The 25,770-nt window shown below is 42.5% G+C and overlaps 1 protein-coding gene across 3 annotated transcripts in view; it reads right to left on the bottom strand.

The window, feature by feature from the left end:
• The window catches only part of APOLD1 (apolipoprotein L domain containing 1), a 50,586-nt gene that overhangs the window by 12,652 nt on the left and 12,164 nt on the right, over window positions 1–25,770 (bottom strand). Inside the window, exon 2 of one of the 3 annotated variants that reach the window (XR_826925.1) lies at window positions 14,848–15,370. The exons of 1 other annotated variant lie outside the window; for it this stretch is intronic. The gene's annotated coding sequence lies outside the window, so the exon portion shown is untranslated. Of the gene's footprint in view, window positions 1–14,847; window positions 15,371–19,419; window positions 19,686–25,770 lie in introns of those variants that run through there. One more of the 3 variants, XR_826924.1, reaches the window with a different exon arrangement.

The following is a 25,770-nucleotide window of genomic DNA, read 5'->3' as shown; positions in this document are numbered from 1 at the left end:
ATATCCTTATTTTTTAACTCCCCTTTTATTATTCAAATGATCTTGATTTGCTTTCTGATCTTTGCAACAGAGAACTCAACTAACCAACACTACAGCATATAAATTTGACTCTTTAACATTAAAAAATAATAACAGACTTTTGGAGGTGTTTATGCAGTACCAGCCAGTAAAGATTCTGCCTGCAATGCAGGAGACCTGGGTTCCATCCCTGGGGTGGGAAGATTCCCTGGAGAAGAAAATGGCAACTCACTCCAGTATTCTTGCCTGGAGAATCCCACGGACAGAGGAGCCTGGAAGGCTACAGTCCATGGGGTTGAAAAAAGTTGGACAGGACTGAGTGACTAACACTTTCACTTTAAGTGAATTAACTGTTTCATAGCCATTTAGGGGTTCTTGGCTGGAGAAGCCCAGGCACGGGGGAGCCTGGTGGGCTGCCGTCCATGAGGTCGCACAGAGTCGGACACGGCTGAATCGACTTAGCAGCAGCAGTAGGGTTCCTCTACCTTTGTCTTTATCTTAGGCATAACAGTACTTTCTTTTCATGGAACATGTACTTTATTTTCCTAATCACAAAAGAAATACTTCTTATAATAAATTCACATAGTATAAGAACATAGAAAGTTAGGTTTTCCCTCTCCATTTGTTTTCACTCTCCAGAAGTGGCACCAAGGTTTACAGTTTCCTATGCATTCTTCATAATGTTCACAATTATATAAATATGTGGTTATGATTTTCTTTTACAAAATAACTTAGTGTTTCTGGATTGCTAGGCAACATTTTTTCCACTGAAAAAATATGACATATCGTGCTAGTCACTCCCTACCTCCATATATTAGTTTTTGCCCTTTCTCTCTGCCTGCTCTGTGCCCCAGCAGGTTGCCCTACTCATGCTCCATCACGGCTGACTATGTCCAACCCAAGGGAGGTACCAGCAAGAGATGGGAGCCTAATGGGAAAGAAGTAAATCAGAGTATTCCTTCCCTGCTTTCCCTCGCTTCAGCTCTGTCTTTTACGGTACAGGCAGCCCCTCCATACCCACAGGTTCCTCATCCCTGTGAATACAGAGAACCAGCTGTAAGTGACAAGAGCATCTGCAGATTTTGGTAACCTTAGGGGGTCCTGAAACCAATCCCCCATGGATACGGAGGGACAACTGTCACAGATTCCCTCATGGGCTATAGTTTCACTGCTTGGTCCCGCCTCTATGTTCCAAATTTCACACTCCTTTTATTATTTTTTATTTTAGTTTTTAATCAAAGTATAGTTGATTTAGGGCTTCCCTGGTGGCTCAGACAGTAAAGAGTCTGCCTCCAGTTCAGGAAACCTGAGTTCAATCCCTGGGTCAAGAAGAGTCCCTGGAGGAGGGCATGGCAACCCACTCCAGTATTCTTGCTTAGAAAACCCCATGGACAGAGGAGCCTGGTGGGCTACACTCCATGGGGTCGCAAAGCACTGGACATGACTAACACTTTCACTTTCATAGTTGTTTACAATGTTGTGCCTATCTCTGTTGTACAGCAAAGTGACTCACTCATACATATTAGGCATTCTTTTTTTTTTTTTTTGGCTGTAACCTGTGTCATGGTGGTGGTGGGGGGAGTCTTAGTTCCCCAACCAGGGATGGAACCCACGGCCCCTGCATTTGCAGCTCAGAGTCTTAACCACTGGACCACCAGAGAAGTCCTCTCATTTTTTATACTCTCCATTATGGTTTATCACAGGATTTTGACTATAGTTCCCTGTGCTACACAGTAGGACTCGTTGTTTAATCTATCCTATATGTAATAGTTTGTTCGTGCTCAGTCACTCAGTCACGTCTGACTCTTTGGGACCCGATCTCTGTACAGAGATAGGCACAACATTGTAAACAACTATGAAAGTGTTAGTTGCTCAGTCATGTCCAGCGCTTTGGGACCCCGTGCAGCGCAGCCCGCCAGGCTCCTCTGTTCATGGGATTCTCCAGGCAAGAATACTGGAGTGGGTTGCCATTTCCTCCTCCAGGGGATCTTCCTGACCCAGGGATGGAACCCACCTCTCCTGGGTCTCCTGAACAGCAGGTAGATTCTTTACTGCTTAGCCACCTAAGAAACCCACATGTAATATTTTACATCTATTAATCCCAAACCCCTAGCCCTTTCCTCCCCCTCCCCACTTGGCAGTCCTTAGTCCTCAGTCAGTTGCTTAGTCGCGTCCAACTCTTAGAGACCCCATGGACTGCAGCCCACCAGGCTCCTCTGTCCGTGGGATTTTTCAGGCAAGAATACTGGAGTGGGTTCCATTTCTTCCTCCAGGGGATATTCCTGACCCAGGGATCGAAACCTCATCTCCTGAGTGCCCTGCATTGACAGGCGGATCTTTACCACTGAGCCACCTGGGAAGCCCAATGTATAATAGTTTACATCTGCTAATCCCAAACTCCTAGCCCTTTCCTCCCCCACTCCCTCCGCCTTGGCAACTGCAAGTCTGTTCTCTATGACTGTTTCTGGGAGAATGTTCTCTCCCTTGTGCCTTAAGCCTTAGAATGTAGTAACTTTCCACTGTTGCTAGTCTGTAGGTTCGTCCTCCTCCCTTTGTTTGTTTAACACTGCCCAACCTTTGTAAGTAAACTCTTCCTTAAAAGCTCTTCACTGAACCATCTAGGCTGAGTCCTGTTTCCTTCTGGGACCCTCTCTTATACAAATGTTTTGCTAAGGTGATACATGTAGCCGTCACTCATCCTATGGACAAGTCATGATTTATTTAACCCTTCCTTTATTGATGGACATTTATCACATTTTCTTTTTTTAATATTTATTTATTTTTGGCTGTGCTGGGTCTTCGTTGCTGCGCACAGGCTTTCTCTAGTTGCCGTGAGCAGGGGCTACTCTTCATTGTGATACACGGGCTTCTAGTTGCAGTGGCTTCTCTTGTCGGGCACGGGCTCCAGGCACATGGGCTCCAGTAGTTCAGCACACAGGCTCATTAATTGTGGCATTCGGGCTTGGTTGCCCCACAGCATGTGGAATTTTCCTGAACCAGGGATTGGACCTGTGTCTTCCACATTGGCAGGTGGATTCTTATCCACTGTGCCACCAGGGAAGTCCCTGTCATATTTTCAATTGCACTGTTTACTACAAACAATGGTGCAGTGACCATCCTTGTGTGTGGGTATGTGTATATGAGTGTGGGTATGTGTATATGTGTGTGGGTATGTGTATGTGAGTGTGGGTATGTGTATACGTGTGTGGGTATGTGTATATGTGTGTGGGTATGTGTATATGAGTGTGGGTATGTGTATGTGAGTGTGGGTATGTGTATGTGAGTGTGGGTATGTGTATACGTGTGTGGGTATGTGTATACGAGTGTGGGTATGTGTATATGAGTGTGGGTATGTGTATGTGAGTGTGGGTATGTGTATGTGAGTGTGGGTATGTGTATACGTGTGTGGGTATGTGTATACGTGTGTGGGTATGTGTATATGAGTGTGGGTATGTGTATGTGAGTGTGGGTATGTGTATGTGAGTGTGGGTATGTGTATACGTGTGTGGGTATGTGTATACGTGTGTGGGTATGTGTATATGAGTGTGGGTATGTGTATGTGAGTGTGGGTATGTGTATGTGAGTGTGGGTATGTGTATACGTGTGTGGGTATGTGTATACGAGTGTGGGTATGTGTATATGTGTGTGGGTATGTGTATATGTGTGTGGGTATGTGTATGTAAGTGTGGGTATGTGTATATGTGTGTGGGTATGTGTATGTAAGTGTGGGTATGTGTATATGTGTGTGGGTATGTGTATATGTGTGTATACCCTTGGTGAGTATGTTTGTAAGAGAGATTCCTAAAATTGGAATTACTGCAACAAAAGACATACTAACTTTAAACTTGATAAATATTTTCTCTCCCTCCTGGGCAGAGAGTCAACAATTTCCTCTCCCTAGAGCATACTTATATTTAATGAGCAACAAACAAACGATAGCTATGATGAATGAAAAAGTAAGGCTCTGGTAAAACATGCATGTTTAGGTCGTTAGTCCAAAAGAAATCGTGGATATTTTTAAACCTAAAAATAAAGTAAGTCTTTGTAAAGGAGTTTCTGAATCCTACAGCTATTCAGACAATGTAATCCTTCAATCAGCTTTATTTCAAGGAAAGAGAACAATTTCTGACTGTTTGAACTAATCTGACCAGAAAAAGTTCCAGTAGTCTCTAAGTGTATTAGATTAAGCACATGATTAAGAATAAAATCCAAAGAACATTCTGATGGTAAGTTTCAGAGTACATTCACATAATGTGCTACTTCCATTTGGAGCCCAGATAACAAGGTGTTTGCTGCTACATTCTAGGTTTAAGTTTACAAGATTTACTATCTCAGAAGCAGACATAGATTCAAGAAGTCAAGACAGTCATTGAGCACTGTATGTAATAAGCTAAAAATAATCTAAATTTCCACCAGTCTGGAAATGGTTAAATGTCAGTACATCCATACTATACAATTTTATGCTGCAGTTTTAAGATACACTTCCTCAGGAGGGGGGTTTGGGAGAGAATGTATACATGTATATTTATATGTATGGCTGAGTCCCTCTTCTGTTTACTTGAAACTATCACACAGCTGTACCCAATACAAAATAAAAAGTTCAAAAATAGAAACATAAAACACACTTCCCTGATTATGAGCAAACTGAGCACCTTTCATATATTTAAGGTGACTTTTGTTTTGGTTTCCAACCCCCCCATATACTCCTGTATGGATTATCTGCTCATTATTTCCTTTGTGTATGGGCTTCCCTGGTGGCTCAGACGATAAAGAATCCACCTGAAATACAAGACACCTGGGTTTGATCCCTGGGTCAGGAAGATCCCCTGAGAAGGGAACTGCTATCCACTCCAGCATTCTTGCCTGGAGAATTCCATGGACAGAGGAGCCTGGCAGGCTATATTCCATGGGGTGGCAAAGCATCAGACATGACTGAGCAACTGAGCACACACACACACACACATGATCTCTTAAGTAATAGCAATAAATAAGCCACAGTTCAAAATTAATTTTGAAAGGAGATTTTTAAAAAGAGGTCTCTAGTTCAGTAGATGGTTTGACTGAAAGCTGACTCAGCCTGAAAGAGAAGCCACTGTCAGAATAAACAGACAGTGGAGTGACATAGGACATGGGGGAATAAAGGGAAGCAAACATTTGGTGGATGGGTCTTTCTCCTTGCTGCTGAAGCATGTGGTAGGCCAGGGGGAAATCCTTTAGTGAGAAGGATTCTGGAAGGTCCATGCATGCTTTCTGGAGAAGCAAAAGGAAGAAGTCCCCTTGAATCCCTTGACAACAAAGGTCCATGAATTAATGAATGAGGGATGTGATGGTTAGTTTTATGGGTCAACCTGGCTAGGTTCTGGTGCCCAGTTGTTTGGTCAAACCAGTCTAAATGTTGATATGAAACTGTTTCAGATGTGATTTATATTTAAACTGATAGACTTTAAGTAAAGCAGATTACTCTCCGTAATGTTATAGAATTGTGATTCTTACAACACTGTTTTTGTAAACAAAGTTGATTTAAATTAAAAAAATTTTTTAAAAGGTTGTTGGTTTACTGCCCACTGCCAGAACTGTGCCTTGCAGGTAATAGGAGCTCAATAAACATCTGTTGAATGAATCTGTTAACATAGTAAATTAGTCACATTCTCATTAAGACTTTTTTTGCATCTATTCAGTCATGATGCATTATTCATTCAGAATACATCTAAATTAAATCTATTTCTTGAGTGAGTGATTTTTCTGAGTTCCATAAGTGATTGGGTCTGTTTCTTTTCTTATGCTGTCCTTGTCCTCGCTGGTATCAGAGTTAAGTTGGGCTGATGAAATGAATCACATAGCTTTCCATTTCATTCTGTGCTCTGGAAAGGCTTAGAGAGCATGGGAATGATGTTCCTAGACTATGGGCTTCTGTCTATGGGGTCGCAGAGTCGGACACAACTGAAGCGACTTAGCAGCAGCAGCAGCAGCAGACTATTTGGGAGAACTCATTGTAAAACATTTAGGCTGTGTGCCTTTTTGGTGGGTAGTTCTTAGACAACCATTCCATTTCTTCTGTGGTTATTAGCCTGGTCAGGTTTTCTACTTCTTGCGGATTTGGTTTTAAAAATTTAGGTAGTCTTCAATAATTGTTCACTTTATTAAATGTGTTACTATACAGAACACAGACATAGCATGCACGCACATTCACAGCCTCCTCTGCTATCAACATCCACCAGATATAGTGGTATTACAATGGTCCACCTACATTGACACATTGTGTAGTCACTGAGTCCTGTCCAACTATTTTGTGATATGATGGATTATAGCCCGCCAGGCTCCTCTGTCCATGGAATTTTCCAGGCACGAATACTGGAGTGGGTTGCCATTTCCTACTCCAGGGGATCTTCCCAACCCAGGGATTGATCCTGATCGTTCCGTTTAATCATAATCTAATCAGATTATTTTGTAGTAGTCTTTTATTAAGAGACTCCAAGTTAAATACTTATTTTCCTATTGATGAATATTTCTAATATGTTTCTGATTTTTTTTGCTTTTACTATGCTGTTCTGAATCCACCTGCAATGGGGGAGACCTGGGTTTGATCCCTGGGTTGGGAAGATCCCCTGGAGAAGAGTGTGGCAACTCACTCCAGTATTCTTGCCTGGAGAATCCCACGGGCAGAGGAGCCTGGCAGGCTACAATCCACAGGGTCACAAAGAGTCGGACATGACTGAGCAACTAAGCACACGCTGCTGTGAACATTCTTGTCCAAGTCTTGTTGACTTACTACGCTAAGAGTTTCTTCAAAGTACATGCCTCTGAGTGGAATCCTAGGCCCTAGATTATGTGCATTAAAAACCCTTCTATTTTTTTAATTGATTTTTTAAGAACCCTTCTAGACATTACCAAATTGCTCTCTAAAGTAGATGTATCAGGACTTCCCTGGTGGTCCAGTGGGTAAGATGCCATGCTCCCAATGCAGGCAGCCAGGGTTTAATCCCTGGTCAGGAAACTAGATCCCACATGATGTAACTAAAGAGGCTACATGTTGCAACTAAGACCTGACACAGCCAAATAAATATTTTTTAAAAAGAAGTCATAATACCAATTTATATTCTTTCCAGTGGGTACATAATAGTTCCAACTGTAATTCCATACACTCACCAGCAATTGGTTTCTTCACTTTTATTTTTGCCAAACTGGCTGAAAAATTGAATCACTTGTTTTTATTTTCCTTTTTATGATTCCTAATAAAGTTCATCATCCTATGATTTGTTATTTGGTTTTTCTTTTTTGTGAATTTTTTTAAATTTTTTGCCTGTTTTTCCACAATAGGTTATTTGTATTTTATTGATTTGTAGGAGTTTATAAAATCTGGATACTAATCCTTATGTTATAAATGTCTCCTTCCACATTTTAACTTGTTACAATCAATTTTTATGATGTCTTTTAATAAACAGACTTTTTTTCATTCTACTGTAGTTGAAATGATCAACTTCTTCCTTTGTAGTTTGGGTTTTGGGCTTTCTCTCACCTTAAAAGGCATAATCATAAAAATTTTGTTTTTTTCTTCTAAAACTTGCTTTTCATTTTGGATTCTTATCTGGAATTCATTTTGAGTATATGATCTGAGCTAGAGGTCTAATTATGTATAATGAGCTGTCCCAGCATCGCTGATATTTCATCTTTTCCCTATAGATCATGCGTATCAGTTTTATGTAAGTCATTGTTTTCACAGAGAGATTCTGCCTGACCAAGATATCACCTCACTCTGATCCAGCTACTGGGGAATGTAGCTTAGCACAAAAGCCAAATGAGTTTACTAATACTGAACCACAGAATTATATAACCTCAACCATCCAGGTCCAGCCGCACCATGCGGACAGGTTTTATCACATGGATGGCATCCTATCTTGCAAGAAATAGAACTGTGCTTTCTTGAGCTGACTGGCTCCCAAAGAGGAAGGAGAATGAAGCCAATGATGCCCTATTTATTATTCCAGAATTTACCAATCAGATTAAGTCACCCTCTCCAAAAACACAGGAGAGGTACTAAACGTCTTCCCACCTAAGATGTATTCATGCCCTAGTGTCACCGTAACAAACTACCACAAACACAGACTTATTCTCTTATAGCTCTGGAGGTCAAAAGTCCAAAATCCATTTCACAGAGCTAGAGTCAAGGCGTTGGTTGGGCTGGCTCCTTGTGGAGGCCCTCAGGGGAGAATTTGTTTTCTTGCCTTTTTCAGCTTCTACGACCCCTCTTTTTCTTGACTCATGGCTTCTTCCTCCATCTCCAAAGCTCATTACTCCCATCTGTGCTTCTGTCATCGCATCACCTTCTTCTCTCACTCTGAGCCCTCTTGTACCCATCTATCTTATAAGGACCCCTGTGATTACCTTGGGATAACCAGGTAACCCAGAATAACCTCCCTACCTCAGGATCCTTAACTTAAGCACATCTAGAATGTCCTTTTTTGCTGTATAAGGTAACATATTCACAGGTGTGAGGGTCAGGATGTGGACATGTTTTGTTGTTGTTTAGTCGCTAAGTTGTGTCTGACTCTTTCGATCCCATGGACTCCAGTCCACCAGGCTCCTATGCCCTTGGGATTTCCCAGGCAAGGAGACTGGAGTGGGGAGCCATTTCCTACTCCAGTGGACATGTTTGGGAACCATTATTCAGTCTGTGACAGAAGTTTCATTGCCCTCTTATGCCAACTGTTTGCTCCCAGGGACACTGGTAGGAAAGAGATTTTGCTCATGAAGAGTTCCAAAAGAGTTCCCTATTAATTAAATTAATGGTTTAATGCCATTCGGTATCCAAGGCTAAGTTTTCATTCATTTTTCTATTACTTTTTATTATGCCTATCAATGTAGTCCATATAGCATATCAGAGGATTATCAATGAGATTAAATAACAAAATTATACTAGTCAAATAATAACATGCAAAAGGAAACTTGGAAATAATCATCAGGGAAATGCAATCAAAACCACAATGAAATATCACCTCACACCTGTTAGAACAGCTTTTACCAAACAGACAAGAAGCAACAAGCATTGATGAGGATATAGAAGAATTCGAACCCTTATGCATTCACTGTTGGTATGAATGTAAACTGGTACAGCCACTGTGGGAAACAGTATGGAAGTTCCTCAAAAAATTAAAAATAAAGCTAGCATATGATCCAGGAATTTCATCCAGGTATTTATCTGAAGGAAACAAAACACTAACCTGAAAAGATATATGCACTTCATGTTTACTGCAATATTATTGACAAGAGCCAAGACATGGGAGCGACCTAAGGGTCCACCAACGGATGAATGAATTTTTAAAGTGGGAGATAAATAGACTATTACGCTAAGTGAAATAAGTCAGACAAACACCATATGATCTCACTCACATGTAGAATTGTTTTTAATGAATTTATAGACAGAAGAGACTGGTGGTTGCCAAGGTCGGGGTTGAGTGAAATGGGTGAAGACAGTCAAAGATACAGTCTTCCAAAGCTAAGTCTTAAGGGTATGTATATGACACAGTGACTATAGTTAATAATTGTTGTTGCTGTTTAGTTGATAGGTTGTACCCAATTCCTTTGCCACCCCGTGGACTGTAGCCTGCCAGGCTCCTCTGTCTGTGGGATTTCCCCGGCAAGAATACTGGAGTGGGTTGCCTTCTCCAGGGGATCTTCTTGATCCAGGGATTGAACTCATGTCTCCTGCATTTTCAGGCGGATTCTTTACCACTGAGTTGCCAGGGAAACCCATAGTTAACACTGTATTGCATATTTGAAAGTTGCTAAGAGAATAGATCTTAAATTTTTTCATCATAAGAAAAAAAATTTTGCAACTACATGTGGCAATGGATGTTAGCTAGACTTATTGTGGTGTTCATTTCACAATGTCTACAAGTATCACATCATTAGGTTGTACATCTGAAACTAATATGTTAATTATACCTCAATAAAATAAGAACACCAAAGTTTTTCTTATAACCATGTTTTTCATAGTCTTTCTTCTCAGAGTCATGATTTTAATAAACCAAGAAGACCTAAAAAAAAATAAAAAACAGAAACTTCAATACAATAACATAATGCCAATAATGTTGAGGGGAAAAAAATTTTAACATAAACCTCTTCTTCTTTCTAGGAAGAAATTAACATCCAAAAAATGAGATCAAAATCATGAGATATTAAAGTTCAAAGAAAGTAAAGCTCAATATATAATTTTCTTTCTTTTATGAGTTAAAATTCAAAGAAATTAAAGTCCAAAATTCATCCCCCCCATCTTGCTGTTCTGCTCTCAGCTGGAGAGGATTTCAATGCCTGAGTGGAGTCAGAGATCATCTAGCAATTTAACAATTCATTGACCAGAGACGTATTAATACCTTAATGTTTCAATATTCACTTACATAACAAATACCAGCCAAAAACACAAAGGTGTTCGTTTCTGCAAAAAATCCCCCAGTCAATAATGTGTTAAGCTGCATCTCTTTGGAATGGGGATAGTTCTTACAGGACCTCCCAGTTATAAAATAATAATACCAGCCGAGTCTGTGATGTACCTTTTTTCCCTAAAGATAGATTTAGTAGAACATACAGAAGGACCCAGGTGGTGCTAGCGGTAGAGGATCCGCCTGCCAACTGCCAATGCAGGGGGTGTAAGAGACATAGGTTTGATCCCTGGGTCGGGAAGCTCCCCTGGAGGAGGGCATGGCAACCCACTCCAGTATTCTTGCCTGGAGAATCCCATGGACAGAGAGTCTGGCAGACTACAGTCCATGGGGTCACAAAGAGTCAGACACGACGGAGTGACTACACAGGTAAACCATTACCTGGGGAGGATTTCTCTATTGTATCTAAATAACTAGTTTCTAGTAGCCTTGAGGACAAAAATAGAGGGAATAATTCTTGGGCCACAGGAATTCAAACTAGGTCCATCCACCCTGCCCTCTCTTGCCCTTGAAGATGGTTCAAAACAACATAAAAGCAGAATTTAAAGTAGAGTTGTTTGTTTATCTTACCTACCTAGGCCTAGCACTAGCACACTGAAAACTAATCCCTCACTAATGCTCTGTAGTCCAGAGAGAACCCAGCTGCCCCACAGTTTAAAAAATGGCAAATATTTTCCCACTCCTTTAATATCTAAAAGGAGAGTGTATGAAGGGACTGTTTCTTTCTCTTTATAATTGAATCCTTGCCCCAGCTGTAACTGCTTATTAAGGCCTCTTCAGCTCGCTGGCCCCTGCTAAGTTCCTCTCCTGGTTCCTGTGCCCCTGCCAAGGCCACTTACAACCTCTGAGTGGCTTTTCCAAGGTCTTTTTCCCCAGCCACAGCTCTTAAAAGCCAACTGCACCATCATAAAAAAAACAACAACCTGGTCCAATATATGCCTACACAAAGTGCCAAGAGCAAAATGTCCTTGGAGAACAGACTAGTGACTGCCAAGGGTGAGGGGGCTGGGGGAAGGATGGAGAAGGTTAGGGTTAGCAGATGTAAGCTTTTATATATATATAGAGAGAGAGAGAGAGAGAAAATGGAATGGAAAAACAACAAGGTCCTACTGCATAGCACAGGGAACTATATTCAGTATCCTGTGATAAATCACAATGGAAAAGAATATAAATAAAGAATGTATAGGGACTTCCCTGGCAGTCCAGTGGTTAAGACTTTGCCTTCCAATGAAGGAAGTTTGGGTTCTATCCCTCGTAGAGGAGTGAAGATTCCACATGCCTCACAGCAAAAAAGGAAAACATAAAACAGAAGCAATATTGTAACAAATTCAATAAAGACTTTAAAAATATGGCCCATATAAAAAAATCTTATGTACATATATATATGTATACATATTTGCTGCTGTTGTTCAGTTGCTAAGTCAGGTCCGACTCTTTGGGACCCCATGGACTGCAGGACTCCAGGCTTCCCTGTCCTTCACTGTCTCCTGGAGTTTGCTCAAACTTATGTCCATTGAGTCAGTGATGCCGTCCAAGCATTTCATCCTCTGTCACCTCCTTCTCATACCACCTTCAATCTTTCCCAGCATAAGGGTCTTTTCCAGTGAGTCGGCTCTTCACATCAGGTGACCAAGGTGTGTGTGCATAACTGAATCATTTTGCTGTACAGAGGTAACGAAACAGAACACTGTAAATCAATGTTCAATTAAAACAAACAATCATGATGTCCTGCACACACTCAAGAACGAGACCCCAGGACCAACACCCATCTTTAGCGACTCCAGAAGCCTTGATCACTCCACGTGTTTTCATTTGCTTCTCCCTGACTGTTCTTATTTTTCACTTAGCAGTTTTCTAGTCAGTGCCTCAAACGTGGGAACACTGAAGAAGGGTCCAGTAAAAAGCACCCTTCCTCCTTTTCTGAGTTCAACGCAAATTAAAAAATGAGATAACAGAATGGAAGAAGAAAACCAAATGACCACTTCATTCCTGATAAAGTTGGGTTGCAGGATTCGGTTTACTATGAGAGAAGAGCTTCCTGACACCAAGTCCTAGAATAGGATCCAGCAACTCTGATTAAAGTACACTTGTCTTGATGGGGATGGGAGGGTCAGCTGCTCCCAGAGCACACCTCATGCTGGCTGGTGCCAAAGAGGGAAGGGGACAAGAATGAGCTGAGCAAGCTCACTTTACTCCCCACAAATCTGCCAATTAAACCATGCCCTCCTTCAGTTCAGGGCAGAGTTAAGAAAGGGCCCCCCAAAAAGCCAAGTGTCACACTAATGCAACTCCCTTCACCCACAACGCTGTGTTTACATTTTCTTTTAAAGAGTAAAATGTAAGTATGTATGACTTGGGTGGAAAAAAAAAAAAACAAGACGGTAGAAGCTGCTACCTGGTGGGCTGGGGATGCTACAGTTATAATCTGGAAGTCTAAAGTTTAGATTTCTCTGGCAGCACAAGGAAATGATTTCCTACTCTTTCCAATAGTTTTCTGTGCCTTTATGAAAACACTTGCACTTAAAAACACAATTCACAATTTGTAGCAACATTTAAACACAAGTTTTGCAACCCAATGTTCATGGCAGCACTATTCACAACAGCCAGGAGGACATGGGAGAAGCCTAAATGTCCACCAGCAGAGGAATGGATAAAGATGTGGTACATATATACAGTGGAAGACTACTCAGACATAAAAAGGAATGAAATTGGGTCATTTGTAGAGACATGGGTGGACCTAGAGACTGTCAGAAAAAGTGAAGAAAGAAAGAAAAACATATCGTATACTAATGCATATATGTGGAATCTAGAAAAATGGTATTCAGTTCAGTTCAGTCCCTCAGTCGTGTCCAACTCTATACCCCACGGACCACAGCATGCCAGGCTTCTCTGTCCATCACCAACTCCTGGAGCCTACTCAAATTCATGGCCATTGAGTCGGTGATGCCATCCAACCATCTCATCCTCTGTCATCCCCTTCTCCTGCCACCTTCAATCTCTCCCAGCATCAGGGTCTTTTCAAATGAGTCAGTTTTTCCTATCAGGTGGCCAAAGTATTGGGGTTTCAGCTTCAGCATCAGTCCTTCCAATGAATATTCAGGACTAATTTCCTTTAGGATGGACTAGTTGGATCTCCTTGCTGTCCAAGGGATTCTCAAGAGTCTTCAACAGCACAGTTCAAAAGCATCAATTTTTCAGTGCTCAGTTTTCTTTAGAGTCCAACTCGTACATCCATACACAAAAAATGGTATAGATGATCTTATTTGCAAAGTAGAAATAGAGACAAAGTCATTGAGAACAAACATATGGACACTAAGGGATGAAGGGGATGGGATGAATTGGGAGATTGGGACTGACATACATACACTGCTATGTATAAAACTGAGAACTAAAAAGAACCTGCTATATAGCACAGGGAGCTCTACTCGGTGCTCTGTGGTGACCTAAATGGGAAGAAAATTTAAAAAGAGGGGCTATATGTATACTTATAGCTGATTCATTTTGCCATACAGCAGGAAAAAAAAAATTGTAAAGCAACTACAATCCAAAACAAATTAATTTTAAGAAAGATTTAAATACAACTTTTTCTCAGTTACAGACACAAATGTTTTTAGCCTTCTCAGCGTCCCTCCATTACCCGTCCTCTTTCTTTTTGCACCCAGCACAAGGCGATGAGGGTGTACTGCAAAGCCTACTTTGACAAAACCAACTAGAGTCACTCCCCACTTCCAGATTTGAATGAAGTGGCCACACCACATGGTGTGAAGTTAATTTCCCAAATGGTCACAGAGTGGCCAGATTCTGCCACCTGGGAGATCAGAGGACTTAGGTCTTCCTAGGGTGAACTTTGGCCAAGGGAAAGGGAAATGGGAGGAAGCGGGCTAACAGATGCCCTCTCCTTGCTCTTTATCTTGGACTCCCCCGAGGAGTAGCTTCTTCCTGCAACCTTTCTGAAGAATTCTTGAGTCCTGAGCAAACACCCGAATGAAAGACCTGCTATTCAAAGACTGCTTTGCATCCTCCCATCCCTTTCCCTCACTCTGACCACCTGAAACCACTCGGGCTATTTAGGGTCATCTTGCTCTTGCCTTTGCCCAGAGGTCTAGCCTCAGCTTCCTGCAACCAGTCTGCCACAGATCCAATGCTTACTGAGTGTTCCTTAGGGAAGCAAAGAGAAGACTGTTGCTGCTGTTGTTTAGCCATTAAGTCATGTCCAACTCTTTGCAATCCCATGGACTGTAGCCCACCAGGCTCCTCTGTTCATGGGATTTCCCAGGCAAGAATACTGGAGTGGGTTGCCATTTCCTTCTCCAAGGAATCTTCCCAACTCAGGGATTGAACTCACATCTCCTGCATTGCAGGGGAATTCTTTACCACAGAGCCGCCTGGGAAGCCCTAAAGAGATGACATTACATGTTACAGAGAAAACCTTCCTTTCAAATATTCCTTGAGTTTCTTTCCTCAAAAGCTCCACAGCTTAGAGTTCACCCATCTCTACTTCCTCTTCTCTTAAGATACTAATAATATTTTCTTCCTCATTCTCTGGTGGGTAAAACAATTCGGTCTCCTCTCAGCATTTTAATTCTCCTCACTGCCAATCACCCTGCTTATTTCAACAAAGGCCCTCTAGTGAGCGGAGTGCACAAAGCATTCATTCTTCCTTGCAGACAAGAAGGGAGGTATTGCCAGGACACCCTTTTAAAACATTTTCCCCATGTCACACAGGCATAAAGCAAAATTCCAAGCCAGCAAAGAGCGGAGGGAAGATAAATCTATGTCAGAGTGAAGCCAGCATGGGTCTAGGTAGGGACCAGTTTGCAGTGGTATCTGGTGAAGGGAAAACTTCAGATCAGGAGCATCACTCTTGATGCAGAGCACACGTGACCTAAAACTGGGTTCAAGTGAGGCCACACCACCTGTGAACAGGAGGAGGGAAACGATTTTCAGTAATATTACTGGCAATGGGCACGGTTTAATTTAATACTCAGTAAATCTTAAACTCAATAAACATCATGGGACTTCCCTAGTGAGAATTCGCCTGCAATGCAGGGGACACGGGTTCAATTCCTGGTCTGAGAGGATTCCACACGCCAAGGGGCAACTAAGTTCACGAGCCATAACTACTGAGCCCATGTCCTGCAACTACTGAAGCCCGTGCACCCTAGAGCCATGCTCTGCAACAAGAGAAGCCACCACAATGGGAACCACGCCCATGACGAGATAGCAGCCCCAACTTGCTGCTACTAGAAAATGCCTGCTCCCAGCAATGAAGACCCAGAGCAGCCACAAATAAATAAACTACAAAAATAAACATCCTGTTAAGTTTGCAGCCCTAGAACTGATCCCAGTGGCAATGATTCTGAAAGTGGACAAACAGATACCCTGCCCACAGTTGAAGGTTAAGGGACCAGGAAACCAAGTAGTTCCCTACCCAATATTTTCTCGTTATGCTTAAGAAAAATACATTTTCTACTGCCCCTGTAACAAATTACCACAAACTTGGTGGCTGGAAACAACACAAACTTAGTCTCTTGTTAGGAGTCTGACACCCATCTCCTTGGGCCGACATCAAGGTGTTGAATGGGGAAATTCTCATTTTTAAAAATAAAATAAATCATTATTTATTTAACTTGGCTGCACCAGGTCTTAGTTGCAGCATGCAAACTCTTAGTTGAGGCATGTGGGATCTAATTCTGAGACCAGGAATGGAACCTGGGCCCCCTGTATTGGGAGCGTGGAGTCTTAGCCACTGGACCACTCGGGAAGTCCTGAGAATTCTTTTCCTTGCCTTTTCCAGCTTCCAGAGACTGCTGCATTCCTTGGCTCATGACCCTTCCCCCATCCTCACAGCCAACGAGAGCAAACTGAATCCTCTCATCACTTCACTCTGACTTCGTCTGCCTTCCTCTTCCACATTTTGGGACCCTTGTGATTACACTGGGTCCACCTGGATCACCCAAAATAATCTTCCTACTTGAAGGTCAGCAAAATAGCAAACTTAATTCCATCTGCAACCTGATCTCCCTTTTGCCATGTGACGAAACATTAGCACAGAATCTGGGGGTTAGGATGCGTGCATCTTTGGGGAGTCATCACTCTACCTACCACATGGTGAGAAGTACTGTGGAGAAAAACAGAGCAAGGATGCGAAAGAGGGAGGGACCACTCTTTCACTGTCATGTCAACCTCTGACCACAGCTGAAAAGGTTCTCTGTTTTTCCTTTAAGGATTCATTTGATCATATTGAGCGCACCTGCATAATCCAAGCTCTTCTCCCCATCTCAAGATCCACAACACTAATCATGAAACATGAAGACCCTTTCATCACTTATGGTAACATGTTTATAGGTTCCAAGGATTAGAATATAGACATATTTTCATGCATGCCAAGTCACTTCAGTCGCAACTCTGCGACCCTATGGACTGTAGTCTGACAGGCTCCATCCATGGGATTCTCCAGTCATGAATACTGGAATAGTTGCCATGCCCTCCTCCAGAGGGTATTCCCAACCCAGGGATTGAACCCAAGTCTCTTATGTCTCCTGCAGGCAGGTTCTTTACCACTAGCACCACCTGGGAAACCCATAGACCAACCATTATTCTCCATGCCACATCTTATCTGTGATGGAATTTTCTAGGTTTGTCAATGACTCTGAAATTTCCAACTTATGCTGCAAGAGGTCAAAAGCCCTTGGAGAGAAGTCAATGGGTAGGTACGACTATTTCAATATAATCAAAAAACAGAAGTTAAAATTTTTTACTATTAGCTCCCTAGACTGCAAAAATGTGTGCATCTTTTCTCTTGACTCAGAAGTGAAGGAGCAGTATGCCTCCATCGATACCAAGGTACAAAAGAGTTGTATTAACTCAAGGAATCTCCTAGTGTTGCCTCTGTGTAGCCAGAACATCTTGTCACACCAAGCCCTCAGCAACAACTGATCCATCTCTTTATTTCTGCTTTCTGAGGAAGTTGCCTAAATGGAACCATATGATCTGCAGATCATATTTGGATCTGGCTCCTTGCCCATAGCAAAATGCATTTGAGATTCACCCATGTTATTGTATCTATCAATAGTTTTTCCATTTTTATTGCTGAGTAGTATTTCATTGTATACATGTGCCACAGTGTATCCATTCAATGGTTGATGGACATTTGGGTTTCCAGTTTGGGTGATTATGAATGAAGCTGCAATAAACAATCATGTACAGTCTTTTTGTGTGAACTTAAGTGTTCATTTCACTTGGGTGAACACCTAGGATTACTGGGTTATTTGCTAAGTGTATGTTCACCTTTATAAGAAACTGCCAAATTCTTTCCCAAAGTGACTGTACTATTTGGCACTCCTACCAGGAACAGGAATATATGAGAGTTCCAGTTGTTCAATACCCTTGCCAGCATGTAGTTTTTTGATTTGTTTCAGTTTGATTTGGGTTGGGTTATAGCCATTCTAACAGCCGTGTGGTATTATTTCACTGTGGTTTTAATTTACAATTTCATAATTACTAATGATGTTGAGAATATGTGCATACATTTATTCACCATTCATGAAGTACCTGTTCGAAATCTTTTGCCCAGTTTTAAGTGGGTTGTTTTCCTATAGGAAGTTTTAAAAGTTCTCATATATTATACACGTAAGTCTTCTGTCAGGTATGTGATTTGAAAATATTTCTATTAGCCTGTGGTTTGTCTTTTCATTCTCTTAACAGTGTCTTTGACACAATAAACGTTGTTAATTTTTATGAAGTTCAACTGTGGATTTTTTCCTTCATGGATCATTCCTTCAGTGTCATATTTAAGAATTCTTTCCCTCATCCAAAGTCACAGTGATTTTTCACCTATGTTTTCTTTAGAAGTTTTATAGTTTTAAATTTTACATTTAGATCTGTGATCCATTTTGAGGTGATTTTTGCACAAGATAAAAGGTATTATTGGTTGTGGGTTTTTTTTTTCCCTCCTCCTTCTCTACTTCCTCTTCCTCCTTCCCGATTTCCTTCCCCCTCCTCATTTTTTTCCCATACGGTTGTTACTTGTTTCAACACCATTTATTGCAAAGACCATCCTTCCTACATTAAATTGGATTTGCTTTTTGGTTAAAAACAGGTTGACAATATAGGGATGATCTATTTGTGGACTGTGTATTCTGTCCCATTGGTCTTTGTGTCTATCCTTTCAATATACATCACTCTCCCAATTACTCTAGCTTTGGTTAACAGGTAAATCTATTTTTTTAATCCAAAAATCTCCATCACTTGAAACATGTCATCTTGAGCAAGTTACACAACTTCTCAGAACCACAGTTTTCTTAACTGTAAAAACAGGATCTTTGCAGGAGCTCTGTGAAACTGACAAGGCATGGTGGGCAAGGTGGTGGATGTTGCTCATTTTGTTTGTCTAGCTCTCCTCCTTTCTTCCAGGGTCAGCCCCTCCCTCTTTTATGGAACAGCTCTTCCTACTCACTTTAGAATACATACACCAAGCATAGTAACACCAGCCTATGCATCATGTTTCCCCATCATCTTCCTCCATGCCTTAGTGCCTCTGTGGATTCTGTTCAGCCCTGTGGACTATCCTTCTACATTTTTGTTTGTTGGGTTTTGACCAGGCCAATTCCTACCAATCCTCCAATACTTAAAATCACATTTCCTCAGCCAAACCTTTGCAGAGTTATCTTTTCCCGTTGCATACTCTCACAGCAGGTTGTTCAAATCTATTTTGGTGTTCATAACTCTTTATACTGTGATTTCACACACACACACACACAAAACCACACACCTCTGAGTTCCTAGAAGGCTTAAATAATGTGCGTGTGTATTTTTTTACCTAATGCCTAGCATACAGTAGGTGCTCAATACATTTTTTTTTTTTAAGATTTATGTATTTATTTATAGCTGTGCTGGGTCTTTGTTGCTGTGTGTGGGCTTTCTCTAGTTGTAGTGAATGGGGGCTACTCTCTGGCTGTGGTGTGCAGGCTTCTCATTGCAGTGATTTCTCTTGTTGCAGAGCACAGGCTTTAGGGTGCATGGGCTCCAGTACTTGCAATGCATGGGCTTAATAGTTGTGGCTCGTGGGCTCTAGAGCACTGGTTACATAGTTGTGGCCCACAGGTCTAGCTGTCCCATGGCATGCACAATCCTCCCAGACTAGGGATGGAACCTGTGTCTCCGGCATTGGCAGGCGGGTTCTTTACCACTGAGTCACCAGGGGAGCCCTCAATACGTTTTTATTGAAACCTAAAAGAAAAGGGAAAAAAGAAAACTGACATGACAAAACTTCTCAGATAGATATTTGCCTGAACTTCGTACAAATGGGCCTCCTTGCACCATGTACGGGCTTCCCTGGTGGCTCAGACGGTAAAGAGTCTGCCTGCAACGCGGGAGACCCGGGTGCACCATGTATGAGCACCATGGACATGTTATTTTAGCTCTCTTAATGACTTGGTCATATGACCACAGAATAGATTATGCCAAGCACTAATGCAGCTATATCACACCAGCATGGCCTGGTTCTCATGGTGGCTCAGCCGGTTAAGAATCCGCCTGCAATGCAGGAGACCTGGGTTTGACCCCTGGGTTGGGAAGATCCCCTGGAAAAAGGAATGGCAACCCACTCCAGTATCCTTGCCTGGAGAATCCCATGGAGAGAGGAGCTTGGTGGGCTATAGCCCACGGGGTGGCAAAGAGTTGGACACGACTGAGGGACCCGACTGAAGCACTTTCATTGTGCTCAGAATGAGGCACTGGCCCTAGGAAGCAGGTCTAACACACCAGCCATGAAGAAAACACGCTTCGAATTCTGAGCATGGGCCACGTTGTATCAGATTATTAAGCAGTGTTACAATACGCCCTCCTCATTTTCAAATTGTTCTCTGTGTTCCTCAAGTAAAGAATAATGTGTAGCCTCCAACCTGAACAGAACCACCAAGGAAAACAAATACAATGCTCCAGCTGCTAAAACTGAATGGAGGGATGTCTATGAATATACTACGCAAAGTAAGAGAGAGAGCAAGGACTGATGGGAATAGATGTGGAGGCATAACAGTGAACAGGTAGGGATATATTTTGAAAAGTTGCCACCCACTCTTTGGGACCCCAAGGACTATACAGTCCATGGAATTCTCCAGGCCAGAAAACTAGAGTGGGTAGCCATTCCCTTCTCCAGGGCACCTTCCCAACCCAGTGATAGAACCCAGGTCTCCTGAATTGCACATAAATTCTTTAACAGCTGAGCCACAAGGGGTTTGGTTGCCAGAGAAGTCAACTGTGTGACCAGACGGTTGGAACTTTCAGTCGCACTCCCCTGACCTATGGGGGAGGGGAGAGGCTCTCCTCTACCCCTCCAACCCCAGACTGAATCAATCACCAATGGCCAATCATGTAATCAATTATGCCCTTGTAATGAGGTCTCCATAAAACCCCCAAAAGATAGGATTCAGAGAGCATCCAGGTTGGTGAACACATGGAAATTTGGGGAGAGGAGCCTGCTGGCAGAGGGTATGGAAGCTCCACCCCCTTTCCCCGACCTTGTCCCATCTCTTCCATTCGGCTGATCCTGAGTTACATCCTTTTAAAATAAACAGACAACCTGGTAAGTGAAATGTTTCCCTGAGTTCTGTGAGCGGCTCTAGCAAATTAATGGAACCCAAGATGGGGTAGGAGGAGAAGAGGACAACAGAGGATGAGATGGTTGGACGGCATCACTGACTCGATGGACATGAGTTCGGGTAAACTCCGGGAACTGGTGATGGACAGGGAGGCCTGGCATGCTGCGGTCCGTGGGGTTGTAAAGAGTCGGACATGACTGAGCAACTGAACTGAACTAAAAATGGGGTAAGATAGATGTCCTCTCCTTGATCTTTTTCCTGGACTCTCCTGAGGAGTAGCTTCTTCCTGCATCCTTTCTGAAGAATTCCTGAGTCCTGAGCAAACCACTCCTAGTGAAAGACCTGCTCTTCAGAGACTGCTTTGCATCCTCCCATTCCTTTCCCCTCACTCTGACCACCTGAAACCACTCAGGCTGTTTAGGGTTATCTTGCTCTTGCCTTTGCCCAGAGGACCAGCCTCAGGGCTTCCTGCAACCAGTCTGCCACAGATCCAGTACTTACTGAGTGTTCCTTAGGGAAGCAAAGAGAAGACTGTTGTTGCTGTTGTTTAGTCACTAAGTTGTGTCCAGTTCTTTGCAATCCCATGGACTGCAGCCCACCAGACTCCTCTATCCATGGGATTTTCCAGGCAACAATACTGGAGTGGGTTGCCATTTCCTTCTCCAGGCGATCTTCCCAACTCAGGAATGGAAACTGTGTCTCCTGCATTGGCAGGCAGATTCTTTACCACTGAGTCACCAGAGAAGCCCTTAATAATATTAATCATTATATTATTACACGATGTTATAATAATATAATGTTATTAAATTGTTATATACAATGCATAATAATATGTTGTACACTATATATTTAAATCAGAGTGAAAGTGTGTCCAACTCTTTATGACCCCATGGGCTGTAGTCCGCCAGGCTCCTCTGTTCATGGGATTTCCCAGACAAGAATACTGGAGTGGGTTGCTATTTCCTCCTCTGGGGAATTTTCCCGACCCAGGGATCAAACCTACATCTCCTGCATTGGCAGGCAGATTCTTTACCAATGAGCCACCTGGGAAGCTCAGAGGCAGGCCCATAGTAAAAGTCCTTCCTATCTCAAGTCAATCAATCAAGCAGCCAACCAATCTCCTTGTTTGGGCCTTCTCTGGTTCTCCTGCCTTCATCCCTTAAGAAGTGGCTTCCAAATTTTAAAATGTCCAGTGGTAGGTGTAGCCTGCCCCCCAAAGTGTCTACTAATCATAGCCAAGCAGCATCCCTGGTTTTCCTTCTTCCCAAAGCCTTTCTAAAGTGATACCGTTCTTTCCATCTTGCCGGAGGAAAGACAGGTACAGAGAAACAGCGGTTTTCCTGTAGACATTCCAAGCTTTGTTTCTGTGTCCAGTGAAACAATTATCAAGGATTTGCGAATATCATTTTTCCGTAGGCAGCAAGATATTGCTGGCCAGAAATATTTAATCACAAGACCGTCTTCCAATCTGGCAGAAAGTGAAAGAGAATGATTGGGGATCACGTGTCACCCTGAGCCAGCTGGCCTTGTTCATATTGAGATTATTTACAAGAACAACAAAACACCCTCTAAAGACAGCCTGAGAGTCAGCAAGACCTAAATTTGAGCCTTTTTCAGCGGTTTAATGTGACCTGGAGCCATAGCTCCCAGAATCCGCTTTCTCATCGATAAAGCTACTTCTCAGAATTTCATTAGGATTAAAAGAAACCACGTAGACAAGTACCTTAACACACACTGCTTCATAAATGTTGGCCAGTTATTATTTACCTGTAGAGAGAAAACCTCTGCTTATCAGACTACTCGGGGCTTTCTCCTGCATGCAGGCTGTAGCAAAATGCAACCAGGCACTTCAGGGAGGTGTGAATCAAAACCCAACATTTGGACTCGTTTTTAATATTTCTTCCCACTGTGAACCGGGAATAATCCTATGTGACTATTATAGTTGAGTTGGTAGAAAAAAGTATGGAAGTTCGCAACCGATGGTCCAGGCTATAGCCTAGTATCTATTCAGTTGCTTGCATTTTAGGTGTATTTTTTCCAAAAGAGGGGAAAGAGTGGTAAGACATAATTCATGAGCAAGGATTTTCAGGTAATACTGGGCACACTAGCCCTTCACATGCGGGGGGAGAAAGGCTGAAGGCCACTGCCTTAAGGGACCTTGGCATTTGCGTTATGACTTCTAATTCCCTGTTCACGTCAGATTTAGAAGGAACTTTGGAAATGCCAACCCATTTTTAAGGAAACAGAGATTGTGATGTTGTTAGCACATCTGGTTCAGAGGAAAGCTGTGTTATTATATAGCTATATTATCATGTTTATAACCCATGTAAACAATAGTTAAACGTCCTCTAATCTAAGAGGTGTGAAATTACCTACCTAACCTCAAGGCGAAAAGTTTACATGATGAGGCAGCCGCTACTGTGTAATTACATGAAGCTCAGAGTAAGTTAACAAAATATAAATTTCCCCCTTTAGAAATTTTTAGCACATAAAATTATCTTTTCTCAGCAAAGTACTCCAAGATGTATTTTTAAAATATTGTTTACAGTTGCTATCCAGTAGTGGATACATTTTGAATCCTGGTTAGACAATCACATGTAACAAAAGTTCCCTTCCTTGAAAATGTCTGCAGGAGTTCTGAAAAGGTGGTCTAACTTCACTTTACTGTAACACTGATACTGTTTTTCCATTCCAGTTTCGCTTGTTTCTTTTTAAGACACGGAATAGTACCCATCTTCTCAATCTCCCAAGCTTTCAGGCTACTGGACAAGAGCAGAATGCAAATGACTCAATAACTACCTATTTAAATAACAACTATATAACTGGAGTTGAGCAGAGGTGTCCTGGGAAAAAAGCAAAATCAATGATCCTGTGTAAGATCAATGTGTATTCTCCTCATTCAGAGGCTCTCCCCACAATCTGTCCCCACCTGCCAAGCCAACTTTTATCTCTTTGTATGCCCCGGAACCCCCGCCTCCCCAATCCATCTCTCTCATAGCTACCAATCAGAATCGATTCCTTCCTCAAAACTCCTCAAGGACTTCTGTATCAGTTAAGCTTTGCATTTGGCAGCTAGTAACGGAGCCCAGAAATAAGAGTGGCTTAAACAAGATAAAAGTTTCTTTTCTTTTAAAGGAATTCTGGAGATAAGCGAAGCAGAGCTGGCATGGCATCGCCTAGAGTGCCTGTATCTTTCTGCTCCACAATGCACCTTCTATCCTCAGGAACAAAGGATGCCTCCTCATGTTGCATCCATCATATCCACCTTCTAGGCAGCCAGAAGGCGACAGATAGGCACACGTCAAACTTCTTTTCAAACACCTTCGGGGCCTAACACAGTCCAGCATACTTCATGAGCCCTCTTTAAATAACTGCCGGATCCACAAATGAATTAATTTGGCAGCAGTACGGAAGTAGGGCGATTTATCGGTTACAAAACTTCAGTAGATTGTAACAGTATACCCAGGGCACCACATTAGAAACTATAAGGTATAATTGTAACTCTTTAAAATCTCTCTATAACTGGTTTACCACAGTACCTAAAATCCCCAGGTAGAGAATTATTCTGGGTTTTTCCTAATTTTTGTAATTGAAGTATAGTTCATTTACAGTGTTATGTTAGTTTCAAGTCAACAGCAAAGTGATTCAGATAAATATGTTTCTGTTGTTGTTTAGTCACCAAGTCGTGTCTCTTCTTCAACCCATGGACTGTAGCCCACCAGGCTCCCGTGTGTGTGTGTGTGTGTGTGTGTGTGTGTGTGTGTGTATCAAAGTGAAAGTGTTAGTTGCTCAGACGTGTCAGACTCTTTGGGACCCCATGGACTGTAGCCCACCAGGCTCCTGTGTCCGTGGGATTCTCCAGCCAAGAATACTGAAGTAGGCTGCCATTTCTTTCTCCAGGGGATCATCCCAACCCACAGATCGAAGCCAGGTCTCCTGCACTGTAGGCAGAATCTTTACTATCTGAGCCACCAGGGAAGCTCAATATATGTAGAGGGAGAGAGAGAGAGAGATTTATACTGTTGCTGCTGCTGCTAAGTTGCTTCAGTCGTGTCCGACTCTTCTCGACCCCATGGACTGCAGCCTACCTGGCTCCTCCATCCATGGGATTTTCCAGGCAAGAGTACTGGAGTGGGGTGCCATTGCCTTCTCAAGAGACTATAATTCCAGTAAAGGCTACTGTATTATGCTGAGGGAGCTGGGAGAGTTCAAAGAAGTAAAAGTCAACTTCTAACATGGGCTTCCCAGGTGGCGCTAGTGGTAAAGAACCTGCATGCCAACATAGGCGACATAAGAGATGGGGGTTTGATCCTTGGGTTGGGAAGATCCCCTGGAGGAGGGCATGGCAACCCACTCCAGTATTCATGCCTGGAGAATCCCATGGACAGAGGAGCCTAGTGGGCTACGGGCCATAGCGTTGTAAAGAGTCAGACGTGACTGAATCGACTTAGCACACACGCACTATGGAAACTTACAGCATGCACACACACAAAGAAGCACTCAACACTACCCAGCATCCTAGAAATGCCAAGGTCAGGAGACATTTCCGAGAAGGATAAAAGCCTACAAACACCTTTTGGTAAATTTGTGACTCAAGTGATTTGTTAGTGCCCTAAAAAGGCCAGAGCAGTTGAGGAAAAGGAGAAAGCCTGCCCCAGAGCTGGTCAGAGAAGTTGCCTGGTGACTGTGCTGAAGGGCCCAGGTTCCCTGAGTGC

Source organism: Bison bison, unplaced genomic scaffold (genome assembly GCF_000754665.1).
Source record: "Bison bison bison isolate TAMUID 2011002044 unplaced genomic scaffold, Bison_UMD1.0 scf7180017864390, whole genome shotgun sequence".
Classification (NCBI taxonomy): domain Eukaryota; kingdom Metazoa; phylum Chordata; class Mammalia; order Artiodactyla; family Bovidae; genus Bison; species Bison bison.
This window is presented reverse-complemented; position numbering and strand designations above follow the sequence as displayed.